We start from the raw sequence: 6,000 nt of genomic DNA, 5'->3' as shown, positions 1-6,000 counted from the left end.
TCCGGTGTCTAGATCGGGCCGTTCCTCAGCCACCGAAGAGCCGACAAGGAATTGGAATCTCACAGGATTGAGGAAAAGGAGAACGAGACCTCAGCTGAGCCCAGGGGTAGAAGCAGACATAGAACAGGTCACCTGGGCCCCCTCTCTTCCCTCCATTGTCCTCCCACTTGCCAGAACCGTCTGGCTCCCAAGATGGGCTCGGCCTCTGGGCCACTGGTTGCTAATGTCCATAATATCCCGGCCATTGTCCAGGGTCCCGGCTGCCAGGTGACATCACACCTGGCCCTCTGCAACCACTATCCCCCTCTCCCACCACCTCGTTCCGCACACAGCACACAGGGAAACTGAGGCAGACACAGTATTCATGCAAAACTCTAAAAAAATCCCCCACTTCGTCACAGGTGCTTTTCAAAATAAAAGTTTTGCGCAAAGGTTCCCTGCCCCAAAAACTAATCACGGGATTTTTTGGTTTTTGGAAAGGTTTCACAGGGATCTGGGCCACTTAAAACTAATGATCCCTGGGAAACATTCACTAGCTAGGAATTTTTCACAAAAATATCCCAAATGTTTCAATCTCTCCTGCCTTCCCCCCCCCCCCGCCCCCACACACCTCCTCGGCTTTAAAATATCTTCAGGACACAGAAAAAAACAGACATTTGAATTATTAGATAGATAGATAGATAGATAGATGATTAACCCTTGCCCTTCCATACCGACAGACGCAGTCACCATGATCCCAGCGTTATCAGCCATGTCAGGTTTCTATCTCGACCTGGTGGGTACAAGGTTTCCCAGAGAATTTCATTTTTTTCCTGCATCTGAATCTGGTAATTCCCAAGACCCAGGAAACACACATGTGTCAAATACTGAGCTCAATACAATGCACAAAGAGCCCTTGCCCAGCGCTGAGATGTGACCGCCTCTGGGGTGGGGAATGGGGGCTGTTTATATAAGGATCCCGGCTGGCGCTGAGATGCACCCACCTCCAGGTGGGGCTGTGACGAAGTGGGACTGTTCTTAATGTTTCCTCCGAATATTGTGGGGGTGCCTCAGTTTCCCCTATGCAGTTCTTAAGTATCTAGGGGGTGGGGTAAGGGTGTATGATCCTTGCAGAGCCCTAGAGGGCAGGTGTGCAGGGGTCTGGACACAGAGAATGGCCGACACCCTGTTTCCTGGCAACTGATGGCCTGGGCCCTTCCCCCCTGCAAGGTGAGAGCTGAAGGGTTGGAGAACAAAGGAATCAGGTGCCCTCCTGGCCCAGGAAAGGAACAAAGTCCAGAGGAGGGGGGGCTGGAGCGAGTTTCAGTTTGGGGCTGGCTGGAGACATGGAGTGAAGGGCAGACGTGGTTGTCTGACTCACTGGCCCCCAAAATGGACCCAGCCGAGAGGTCCCGTTTTCTGCACCTGCAAGCTCTGTTTTAGACCATGTTCCTGTCGTTTAATAAACCTCTGTTTTACTGTCTGGCTGAGAGTCACGTCTGACTGCGAAGTTGGGGTTCAGGACCCTCTGGCTTCCCCAGGACCCCGCCTGGGTGGACTCGCTGTGGGAAGCGCACGGAGGGACAGAGGAGGCTGAATGCTCCGAGATCAGACCCAGGAAGGTGGAAGCTGGGTGAACTGTGTGTCCTGCAGACAGTCTGCTCACAGAAAAGCGACTTCCCCAGAGTCCTGACCGGCTTCGTAGGGAGCAGTTCCAGAGCATCGCCCAGGGACTCCGTGACAACTGGTGTCAGCGGTGGGATGTACTGCACCCCATGGATGGCGCTTCCTGCAGTAAGTGACTGGGGAGCAGTAAAACGAAGGGGGATTGATGAGGACCAGGCGTGCTGAAGGCTGAGAGAGGAGCGGTTTCGGGGGGCAGTTAACCCCTGGGAGTTTGTGACCAGTGAGAAGGACTGTGCAGTAATGGGGTACCCCTGGGGACTGCGATGAGCAGTCTCCGGGGCGGAGGAGCCTGCGGCTTGGCCCTGGGAGAGAGAAGGACTTTTGCAGTAACAGGGTCCCCTGGGGGATTGCAGCGAGCAGTCCCAGGGGGGGGAGTCTGCAGCTCAACCCTGGCAAAGAGGGGGTGACCTCGAGAAGGGCTGGCACACTAGGGGTTCTCCCTGGAAACCGTGGGGAGCTGAGAGCACACAGGCCTGTGAGTCCACAACAACTTGGGAAGGGCGGAGTGATGGCCTGTCACCGTCTCCTGAAGAAGGACATTGTAACCCTGTGCAGAAAGAGAGGGTTGAGCATTGGAAAGTTCACCAAGGCACAGTTCATCGTGCAGCTGGAGGAGGATGACGGCTCTAAGGAACAGATTCCTGACCACAAATGGGGCTACAGCAGGATCTGGGAGCAGCTGGAGTGGGAGCCAGGCACCCCCAAGACTCCTGTCCCCGACCAGACGGGGGTCTTCACGATCGGGTTCCCCATCGGGGGATCGGAGACGGACGGGATTGAAGCTGAGTCCAAGAGAGCAAGAGGACTGTGAGAGCCAGCGAGAGCCCGAGAAAGAGCTGCAGCAGCAGCATGAACTGGCGGTGGGGGAGCGGAGAGGCCTAGGGGACCTCCCGGGGTGAGTGGGGATAGACCCCGGGGGGCCAGTTCCGCAGGGAACCTCGAAACTAAATTGCTGCCCCTGTTAAGGGGGGGGGATGTGGATGCCACCTCACTGCCTTTGAGCAGGCTGGTGATTTGAACCAGGGGGACCCTGCAGAAGAGCCCCGGTGTCTAGCTCCCTTGCTGGGTCCCAAGGCCATAGACTCCGTCAGCCAGATGGGTGGGGAGGTGGACAGGCTCCCACTCCTGACCCCAACCTATCTGTCTGTGTGGAGTTTCCTGGGGCCAGGCCCCTCGGACCCCCAGTGGGAGCGGAAGGGGATGGTCAATGGGGAGACATTCCTGGGGTGGCGAGATCCTGGGACAGAGACAACTGTTGTCAGGCCCTGGGTGGTGCAGCTTCAGAGGCTGAGGGGCTGTGTGAGCTGGGTGAGGGTCCCAGGGACGAAGCCCCTCGCCCTGCCTATGGCCCAGATCCCTGTGCAGACCCAGGAGGGGTGGGGCTGGCTGGTTGTTGGGGTTCTCCGGGATATCGGCTGCGAGACCCTGTCGTAGGGTCACTGTGTCTCTTTGGGGCAGGATCCAGGCCATGCTCCGGTAACTGCCAAGGGTTTGAATTTGAATCCAGGGAACCAATCGGCGGAGAGGGAAATGGTCAGTGAAAAGGCAGATGACCTGGCTGGCAGCAGGGAGGAGCGGCTAGGCTCAGGCTACCTGCCTGCCTGTAACCAGCCCCCTGGGGCTGGGCGGACAGAGAGATGCTCCCCGCCCCTTTGTACACTGGAGAAGGGGCTCAGGCTGGCTCTGATGCACTGAGGAAAGCAGCGAGCTCGCTGCCTACCCCCACTGGGACAGCAAGGGCAGCGCTGAGCAAGGGGGCAGATAAGACCCCAGCTGGGTGGGGGGAGACACAGGCAGGGCAGGGGATCTGTGGGGAGTGGCAAGGTGCTTGGTAAGGAAAGTTTGGATGAGCCTAGGCAGCCTTGTGAGCTGATGGCTGTGTCTAGTCAGCAGGGCGGGAAGGAGAGGAGACAGCCGTGTTAGTCTGTATTCGCAAAAAGAAAAGGAGGACTTGTGGCACCTTAGAGACTAACCAATTTATTTGAGCATGAGCTTTCGTGAGCTACAGCTCACTTCATCAGATGTATACCGTGGAAACTGCAACTACAGCATTTGCTCAAGAAACTTCCTGAAAAAGCACAAGATCAAATCCACACAGACACACCCCTGGAACCCCGACCTGGGATATTCTAACTACTACCCAAGATCCATAAACCTGGAACTCCTGGGCGCCCCATCATTTCAGGCATTGGCACCCTGACAGCAGGATTGTCTGGCTATGTAGACTCCCTCCTCAGGCCCTACGCTACCAGCACTCCCAGCTACCTTCGAGACACCACTGACTTCCTGAGGAACCTTCAATCCATCGGTGATCTTCCTGATAACACCATCCTGGCCACTATGGATGTAGAAGCCCTCTACACCTACATTCCACACAAAGATGGACTACAAGCCGTCAGGAACAGTATCCCCGATAATGTCACGGCTAACCTGGTGGCTGAACTTTGTGACTTTGTCCTTACCCATAACTATTTCACATTTGGGGACAATGTATACCTTCAGATCAGCGGCACTGCTATGGGTACCCGCATGGCCCCACAATATGCCAACATTTTTATGGCTGATTTAGAACAACGCTTCCTCAGCTCTCATCCCCTAAAGCCCCTACTCTACTTGCGCTATATTGATGACATCTTCATCATCTGGACCCATGGAAAAGAAGCCCTTGAGGAATTCCACCATGATTTCAACAATTTCCATCCCACCATCAACCTCAGCCTGGTCCAGTCCACACAAGAGATCCACTTCCTGGACACTACAGTGCTAATAAACAATGGGCACATAAACACCACCCTATACCGGAAACCTACTGACCGCTATTCCTACCTGCATGCCTCCAGCTTTCACCCTGACCACACCACACGATCCATCGTCTACAGCCAAGCTCTGCGATACAACCGCATTTGCTCCAACCCCTCAGACAGAGACAAACACCTACAAGATCTCTGTCAAGCTTTCTTACAACTACGATACCCACCTGTGGAAGTAAAGAAACAGATTGACAGAGCCAGAAGAGTTCCCAGAAGTTACCTACTACAGGACAGGCCTAACAAAGAAAATAACAGAACGCCACTAGCCGTCACCTTCAGCCCCCAACTAAAACCCCTCCAACGCATTATTAAGGATCTACAACCTATCCTAAAGGATGACCCAACACTCTCACAAATCTTGGGAGACAGGCCAGTCCTTGCCTACAGACAGCCCCGCAACCTGAAGCAAATACTCACCAACAACCACATACCACACAACAGAACCACTAACCCAGGAACTTATCCTTGCAACAAAGCCCGTTGCCAATTGTGCCCACATATCTATTCAGGGGACACCATCACAGGGCCTAATAACATCAGCCACACTATCAGAGGCTCGTTCACCTGCACATCCACCAATGTGATTTATGCCATCATGTGCCAGCAATGCCCCTCTGCCATGTACATTGGTCAAATTGGACAGTCTCTACGTAAAAGAATAAATGGACACAAATCAGATGTCAAGAATTATAACATTCATAAACCAGTCGGAGAACACTTCAATCTCTCTGATCACGCAATCACAGACATGAAGGTCGCTATCTTACAACAAAAAAACTTCAAATCCAGACTCCAGCGGGAAACTGCTGAATTGGAATTCATTTGCAAATTGGATACTATTAATTTAGGCTTAAATAGAGACTGGGAGTGGCTAAGTCATTATGCAAGGTAGCTTATTTCCTCTTGTTTTTTCCTACCCCCCCCTCCCCCCAGATGTTCTGGTTTAACTTGGATTTAAACTTGGAGAGTGGTCAGTTTGGACGAGCTATTACCAGCAGGAGAGTGAGTCTGTGTGTGTATGGGGGTGGTTTTTGGAGGGGGGTGAGGGAGTGAGAGAACCTGGATTTGTGCAGGAAATGGCCTAACTTCATTATCATGCACATTGTGTAAAGAGTTGTCACTTTGGATGGGCTATCACCAGCAGGAGAGTGAATTTGTGTGGGGGGGTGGAGGGTGAGAAAACCTGGATTTGTGCTGGAAATGGCCTAACCTGACGATTACTTTAGATAAGCTATTACCAGCAGGACAGTGGGGTGGGAGGAGGTATTGTTTCATATTCTCTGTGTATATATAAAGTCTGCTGCAGTTTCCACGGTATACATCTGATGAAGTGAGCTGTAGCTCACGAAAGCTCATGCTCAAATAAATTGGTTAGTCTCTAAGGTGCCACAAGTACTCCTTTTCTTTTTAAGGAGAGGAGAGTGGCAGATGAGTGTCACTGGACCTTACCTGTTAGCTGGGTGGAGAATTGGGACAGGGAAGGAAACATGCCCGTGTCTGTCAGGGGTATTGACTTGCATAGGGA

The sequence above is a fragment of the Eretmochelys imbricata genome, chromosome 24 (genome assembly GCF_965152235.1).
Source record: "Eretmochelys imbricata isolate rEreImb1 chromosome 24, rEreImb1.hap1, whole genome shotgun sequence".
NCBI lineage: Eukaryota > Metazoa > Chordata > Testudines > Cheloniidae > Eretmochelys > Eretmochelys imbricata.
The sequence above is the reverse complement of the archived record's forward strand: the minus strand, read 5'-3'. Positions refer to the sequence as shown.